This window comes from Neofelis nebulosa, chromosome 2, assembly GCF_028018385.1.
Source record: "Neofelis nebulosa isolate mNeoNeb1 chromosome 2, mNeoNeb1.pri, whole genome shotgun sequence".
In the NCBI taxonomy this organism is placed as follows: Eukaryota; Metazoa; Chordata; class Mammalia; order Carnivora; family Felidae; genus Neofelis; species Neofelis nebulosa.
Genome location: NC_080783.1, coordinates 127,998,234 through 128,006,792, shown reverse-complemented (window position 1 = coordinate 128,006,792; position 8,559 = coordinate 127,998,234).

Sequence of the window (8,559 nt, the reverse complement as noted above, 5' to 3'; positions counted from 1 at the left end):
ATGCACACTGCCTGCTTGGCAGTAGGTGTGTGTGGCCCCTAATCCGAAGCTCATCTCTTGGGCTAATGCAGAATGGAGCAGCCCTGGGGAAGGAAAGGAAGGAAGGAGGAAAGGCACTCTGGTGAACCCTACTCTCAGCTATAAAAGGGGACTGTGTAATGATGGTTTCCATGATTTCTTTTTTCTTTTTCTTTTTTTAAATGTTTATTTAATTTTTGAGAGACAGAGAACATGAGTGGGGGAGGGGCAGAGAGAGAGGAGAAAGAGAGAATCCCAAGCAGGCTCTGCAGCTGTCAGTGAGAAGCCCGACGTGGGGCTCGAACTCATGACCCGTGAGATGACCTGAGCCCAAATCAAGAGTCGGAGGCTTAACCGTCTGAGCCACGCAAGTGCCCCCGTTTCCATTATTTCTGAGAGAGACGTGATGGCTATGAGTGAGCACTTGAGGAACTTTGCCGTGTTTGTTATTTGTTATTATCCCTTTCCTGGTTCCCCGGAGTCATCAGAGGGCTTTATACATTTTAAGCTATCATTTACTGAGTGCTAGGTTCTAACAGCTTTATGAATATTAACCCACTAGGTGATCACAGCAGGTTGGCTCTCATTTTACTCTCAGTTCTCAGACACCAAAGCTCAGAGTAGTTTAATTACATGCCCAGATGCACAGCTAGTGGGAGACTCAGCTCAGACTCACACCCAGGCCAGTGTGCCTCCAAAGCTGGCACTCACAAACCCTTCAAACAGCAAGAGTTGGTACTTGTGCTTAATGGCTGGGTGGGAGGAGATAGCAGCCTGGCAGTCCGTCGCTCTGAGTTCGGGGAGAGAGGAACCCCAAGGGTGGGAGTGGCAGGGGAGCAGCTGAGGGCCTGAGACCCTAGGGAAGGCAGAAAAAGGTACCTGGGAGTTGGGCTCGATGGGAAATAGGCTCTCAGTACCTAACTCCAGGATGGGGTATATTTCTAGTCTACTGGCCCATGATCCCTGGTTACTACCCTCCCCCCATCCCCTAGTCTACTGTCTACCATTCTCCAGTCCATCGCCCCACCATTTCCCACCCCCACCCCTACCCCATTAGGGCTGACAGATTTAGCAAATAAAACAGTCTGGCCAGTTAACTTTGAATTTCAGATCAACAACGAATGATTTTTTTCAAATTATTTATTTATTTTGAGAGAGACAGAGAGAGAGAGAGAGAGAGAGATCAAGCAGGGAAGAGGGAGACAGAGAATCCCAAGTAGGCTCTGCGGCTGTCAGTGCAGAGCCTGACGCGGGCTTGAACTCACCAACTGTGAGATTATGATCTGAGTCAAAACCAAGAGTTGGACACTTAACCAACTGAGCCACCCAGGCGCCACCCCCCCCGAATGATTTTTTTTTTTAATATAAGTATATGTTCCATGTTCCATGGACTATTTCCGATGTATTTATACTAAGTAATTATTCGTCTCCCACTAGTTGTGCATCTGGGCATGTAATAATTTCATGGGAATTATTCACGGTCGTGAGTTCAAGCCCCTTGTTGGGGCTTGCTTAAAAAAAAAAATAAAGAAAAAAAAGGAATTATTTGTTGTTTATCTGAAATTCAAATTTAATTGGTCGTTGTATATTTTATATAACAATTCTATCCATCATCTCCTAGAGAAGAAAAGCTAGTAAAAACAAGATAAAAGGGGCCAGCCAGATGCCCGAGGCTGGATACTCTCCTTGCATACTTTTGGCTTCTGTAATCTTGCTTACCTCCTGCCTCCACCAACTGCCCTGAGAGCACCACCGATAAGGGCCCCCTTCCCTTTTTCTTTTGTCTCTCAACCCCCTGCCCTCCCAGCCATAAAAGGAGGCTGATACCAAAGTTCCGGTCCCAGCCCTTGGAGGTGACTTCGCTGGGCCGGCACCCGCGCAATAAACAGTCTTTTCTGATTCCCCAAGCGCGTGTGGCTTGTCTCCTCCTAGGGGTCGAGTATTTGCTGTAACGTCCTGGCTTACTGCCCCAGCGTCTCCTGGTTTACTGATCTGTCACCCACCCCCTGCCCCACTGCCCTACTATCCCCAGTGGGAACTCCTAGCCCCACACAGACTCCTGAGCTCCTGTGTCACCCTCAGCTTAGCCTCTCCCAGAGCCCTCCTTGAAGCAAACAGCTGCAGCCCTGAGGACAGCGCCCTGGGCATCCTTGCCGGGATCCTCCCGAGGGCATCGGACTCAGGTGGCAGACTCAGGCTCCCCTGGGGGTGGTGAGGGGGCTTCTGGTCCACAAAGTAAGGAGGCTAACGAGCCACACGAAATGTTAACTTGTGGTTTGGAAACTTCACCACTTCCCTAGCTCTGGGCCAAGACAATCATTTTAAGATGTTTGGGGGCAGGGGGATGGAGAAGAGGGTGGTTTGTTGCTGGTCTCTTGCCCCAGACTTGCCAACTTCAGACAGGATAGGTTAACGAGCTGTGGAAGTAGAATTCGCCCAGGAAACCACGCAGGGCCGCCCGCTGGGGTCCGTTCCCAAAGACTGTAAAGCTCCAGGCGGGAGGCTGAATGGAGTGGGTGGAACCTGGAAGGTCATTGCCTGTTGGGGGGGCTCCCTCTCCTCCTTCAGACATAACCATAGACAAGGGAAAGGATTCGGCCTTCCTTCTGGCAGGAACCCCAACAAGTGAGGAACACGCGAATGGGGCCGGGAGGAGGAATTCGAGCAGCCCTACTGTCTGTATCCCCTCCCCCCCCCCCCCCCGATACGTACATGAACCCACGTGTGCGCGCATGCGGTCTTAGGACATGGGAAGTTGGTTCTCACGCCTCTTCTGCTGCTCACGGTGAGCCCGTTGCTTTCCCTGTCTGGGTCTCAGTGTGTTCATCCATAAAATTCAGGAGAAGTACGAGAATCTCTTAGGCCTTGCCTGTAAAGGCCCAGGACTTTGGGATACCCACCCTGCCACACATTCCCCGAGGGGAGGCAGTTGGGTTCAACCGCTGGGTGACCGACTGAGCACCCAGCACCCAGCCAGCCCCGGGGAGGGTCCGTCATGCCAGCTGCTTGGGCGGCTGCTGTCCCTAGACCTGGAGAGCTCTCACAAACCAGAGGCCTTTGTCAAAGCATGAGCCAGGACGTGCCCAGGCTGCTCTGGCAGAGGCCGCAGGAGGAACCCGCTCCTGAAGCGAGCGTCCTGGATCCCTAAGCAGGCCACCCCGGAGGTACTCTGCACGGTGGCGCCTCAGGACCAAGCAGGAGACCTACCTGGCGAAGGGCGACGACACATCTGGCAGGTGGCTCCCAGGGTCCCACCCCCAGTCATTCACACGCCCAGAACCTCTGTGATGCCTTTCGATTTAGTTTAATTAAGCCATCTGTCCACATTAAATGGTAAATTATCTCAATCACTCCCAGAATCCCAGAAGGGAGAAAGAGATATAAAAGGGAGCTGTCATCCCTTGAGTGGAACTGAAGGCCCCCGCCTTGCCTGCCTGCCTTCCCCGGTGGCTTCCAGGATTTACAAATCCACCTGTGCCCGGACTCTGATGTCACCTGTTGCCTTACGCTTCCTGCTCTTTTTAGGGGGAGAAGCAGGACTTAGGAAGTGTCTGACCATGGGTAGGAAAAAAGATGAACGCTTTCTTTTATCTTCCCTCTACTTTGGGGCGCTTGAGTGCCTGTGACACTCTTTTCTTCCAATAATTCTGTATCATTTTGTGCTTCCCCCTCAGGGAGCCCAGTGTTCTCACGGGACATCCTGAAGGGACCTGTGCGTGACCCTCACTCGACTCTGCAGCTTATGTGGCCGGGAGGCTGAACTGTGAGGGATTTCATTACAGACATCCTGTGTGTATGCTGGGGGCGGGGGGTGGGGGTTCTCCCAGGTAGAGGCACCTTCACAGGGTTGCTGTGGACCAGGGGATGGCCTTGGTTCTGGTTTGCAGTTCCGGATGTTGGATTCATAAACATTCTCGTCATCATTCAGGCTCAAGAGGTACTGACTTAAAATGACTAATGTATAAGATACTGATGAACCTGACGCCAGTATAAAATCGGGAGACGAGGGCGCCTGGGTTGGCTCAGTCAGTTAAGCTTCTGACTCTTGGTTTTAGCTCAGGTCATGATCTCATGGTTCATAGATCTGAGCATCGCATCAGGCTCTGCACTGGCAGTGCAGATCCTGTTTGGGACTCTCTCTCTCTCTCTCTCCTCTCTCTCTCTCTCATCCCTTCCCTGCTCGCTCTCTTTCTTAAAATAAATAAACATTAAAAAAAAAAAACAGGGGCGCCTGGGTGGCTCAGTCGGTTAAGCGGCCCACTTCGGCTCAGGTCATGATCTCGTGGTCTGTGAGTTCAAGCCCCGCATCGGGCTCTGTGCTGACAGCTCAGAGCCTGGAGCCTGTTTCAGATTCTGTGTCTCCCTCTCTCTGACCCTCCCCTGTTCGTGCTCTGTCTCTCCCTGTCTCAAAAATAAATAAAACGTTAAAAAAAAATTAAAAAAAAAAACCTAGGCGACAGAGCTCAAGACTGATTCACAATCATTAAACTCCTAAGAGTCTGAGGAACCCAAGGCAAATGTAAAACGGGGTGACAATTCCTAGCAGCTGTACCCTTTCTGTTATCAGGCTAACCTAGAAAACTAATCATCAGTGAGTATAGGGCCAAGGGACATTTTCACAAGTCTTTGGAAATTGTGATGAGCTCTGCCTGGCCCATGGCAGCGTCTCCCTCTCCAGAGCCAAAGTGTCTCCTTCAGGTGGAACTGGAGACACGCTGACTGGTTTTCTCCTTTGAAGGCATCTTCTGGGCTCCAGGCAGACCACAGATTTCAGTCACCATACCTTTTTCATCAGTCGGTTTGACAACTGTTGTTGGCACAAGTCTCTTTACTCCTTTTTTGGTCCCGGTCACCTTTCTCGGACTTGGGTATTTCCCAATCTCTTCATTACACATTTATGAACCATCATCTGGAGTGGTCCTTTTTATAAGTGGCTAAATGTATCCATTTTTGTTCATTTTTATCTGTTTGACTCTCCTGAAAATGACTTAAGCTCCAGGTTCTGGGAATACCTTTCTGAAGCTCCCTGGGTACGTAGGGTCCTTACGACGAACCATAAGCCAGGCCACCTGTCCTCAGACAGGATTTTATGCTGTTTCAGGGTGCATTTGGGTCTCTGTTGGAGGCTCAGCTCAGCCACTTGCTAGCTGTGTTATTTTGGCCAAGTCACTAAACCTCCATGAGCCTTGGTTTCCTCGGGACAAAAATGGGGATATTAATGATGATCTCACAGGGTGTGAGGATCAAGGGACATGATAAAGAGTTGCACCTCAATCATGTGTCAGAATGGACTGTGTCCTTAGGATTCTGACACCAACTCCTGAATTGGAGAACAAAGGCAAAAGAAATAGAAAAAAAATTAAACTTTCTTGCAACTTACTTGACAGGTACTTGGGACAGGGGTGACCTTCCCCCAGGAACTCAACTGCTAGAGGCAATGTTAATATTTTTCTGGAGGCAAAAGGCATCCTTACCTTGACAGAGCCGACCTCCAGGATCCTTTAAATCTTCTTTAACATATAAAAAAAAAATCCCTTTGGAAACTTCCTTTATCTCTACCCCCACCCAAGATATTTGTTAGCAGTCATCTTCCAAAAATATGGTTCCCTGATGTATGCCTGAAGGGTCTCACGGCTAATGTTTTACTAGACAATAGTAAATGCCCCGTCAAGGTTCTGGAAACCTTGCTTCCAAATTCCTTAGAGACTTACCCTGGCCCTAACCCCCTCCCAACTAGTCACTCCTCACCACCCCAGAGTAGCACTTTCCGCCCACGGATCCTGTCCCCGTGCTTTAATAAAACCACCGTTTTTGTACCAAAGACATCTCGAAAATTCTTTCTTGACCGTTCACTCCTGGACCCCAACATTTCATATCAATTCTGAAGTGCGGGTTTTTTTTCCCCATACCACCGAGCAATTCTGACATCTACCAACCAGCAGGGTGTCCTACAATTCAGCTCAATCCTGACATTATTTCCCTGGAGAGAGATCTCCCTGGAGATTTATTGAATCATTGGCCATTAGAGCTTGAACTCAAACTCCAGCCCCTCTCCCCTCCACAGAGGTAGAGGGGATGGAGGAGGGTGGGGATGTGGGGGTGGGACTGAAAGTTCCAACACTCTAAATCACCTGGTTGCCTCCACTGGCAACCAGCCTCCACCCTTAGGTGCGGTCCACCTGTCATCTCACTACCATGAGAGAAGACACTTTCCTTAGCTCCTCACAGGAAATTCCAAAGGTTTCAGGTTTTAGTAGCTCTGTGTCAGGAACTGAGGAGGACCAAATATATATATATATATATATATATATATATATATATATATATAAAGTTTATATATATGTGTTTAAGTTTATTTATTTATTTTGGGAGAGAGAGAGAGAGTGTATGTGTGTGTGTGTGTGTGTGTGTGCAAGCACGAGTAGGGGAGGGGCAGAGAGAAATGGAGAGAGAGAATCCCAAGCGGGCTCCATGCTCAGAGCCTGACGCAGGGCTTGATCTCAGGAACCATGAGATCATGACCTGAACCGAAATCAAGAGCTGGATGCTTAACTGGCAAAGGAACCCAGGTGCCCCCCCCCCAATATGTATTTCTTACTATAAATCACAATATCAGGGGTGCCTGGCTAGCTCTTGCATGGTTATTCAATCGCACGAATTGAGAAGAGCGAGTTGTAAATTTTAGCCCCATGTTGAATGTAGAAGATTACTAAAAAATGCTGTATTTTAAAAATGTTTAAAGTTTATTTATTTATTTTTGAGAGACAGAAAGACAGAGAGTGCAGGTGGGGTAGGGGCCGAGAGAAGGGGAGAGAGAGAATCCTAAGCAGATTCAGCACTATCTTTGCAGAGCCTGATACGGGGCTCAAACTCATGAACCGCGAGATCATGATCTCTGAGCTGAAATCAGGAGTCAGGTGCTCAACCGACTGAGCCACCCATATGCCCCCCATTAAAAAAAATGTTTTTTAAGTTTGTGAACAAAATCAATAAACTTAAAGAAATAAGGGGCAGCCTGGCTGGCTCAGTAAGTAGAGCATCTTGATCTCGGGGTGGTGAGTTCAAGCCCCATGTTGAGGGTGGAGCCGACTCAATAAATACACATACAAACAAACAAAAGAAAAATAAAATAAATCACAGTAGCGCACTCCTCCTTACAGTGACTGAAGTGATGCCTGAAGGGATGCTTTCCCAAACAGGAATAGCCTTGAGAACATGCCAACTTCATTTATTCAAAAAGCGTTTATCAAGCACCTACTATGTGACAAGCATGGTGCCCTGATAGAAGTAACATTCATAAATGCTGAAATAACTACTTTATCACACGCCAACATGTTGATAATGAATATTAAGAGTCTAATGTGTTCCCGACAAGGTACTAATTGCAAGCATCATCTTATTGAACACATACAACCGTCCAATGAGGTAGACGCCTTTATTACAGTTTGCAAAATAGCACACCGAAGCTTGGAGAAATTAATCAGATTCCTTAAGGTCATGCAGCTTGTCTGTGGTGTACCTGGAACCCAAATCTGAGTGGCTCAAAGAGCCCTGGGCTCTTCTTACCCAGGGCTCCACAGAGGTATTCTAGATTAGAAATGTGGAAATCAAGATTGGTACAGTTAGGCCCCCTTGCACGGTGTGTGTGTGATTCTCTTGCATGGTTATTCAATCTCACGAATTATATTCAAACATAATTGTGGGTTGAAGCTAAGATGTTTGGGTGGGTGGGTGGAAGGAGGATTTCCCACAATAGAGTGGATTGTCATAAAAGAACCTATAATGGGGACAAAGAGAATTCTCAACTCAGAGCTCAGGTAGCAGCCCAAGGTTGAGTCAGGAAATTCTCTCCTCCGAGGGGTGGCCTGCTGGGACGTAGAAGATGACATCCACCATTTTGAAGTAGCCAGGAACCAGGAAGGGGGGCAGGGAACCCACTATCTCCCTCCACAAAATCCCCGACCTCCAAAACCAGCACGGAAGGGAGCCGGGGCTCACCGTGTCCAACTCAGAGGTTCATCCTCTTCTCGGGAATGATCTAGTAACTACTGCTGCCTGTCCTCTGGGGCCGCACTTTTTTAGGTTCAGCCTGAGAGAAGGCACAAGACCTGTCATGGTCCATCCCTGAGTGAGCAGGGTGTCTTGAAGTCACGGCCCATGGTCCTGTTTTATTTACTGTCTGCGTTTATTTCATATTCGCTATGCCCTTAATCAAGTCTTATCTAACTGGCCCAGCCTGGTTTCTGGCAGGCAAAGCAAAAGGTCTTGTGTTCAGGCTTGAACTGGAGCATCAGAGAGGTTGTAGGTTTCCTGATGCTTTGCCAAGCAGTGTGTCCCCTGCATTCTCTTTGGGAGATAGGCTGGGACAGCCTTGGCTACCGTGAAGTGATAGTTCGCTGAACTGCTCTGAGGCCCTGACGTCCCTAACCCCCTCCCTACCCAGAGTAACTGATCCCGGCTCGCGGATTCCCATAATGGTGCCGGGAGTAACCGTGACCTAGCACCTCGTCACTGAGTGCATATCTCTGTCCTGCAGACCAG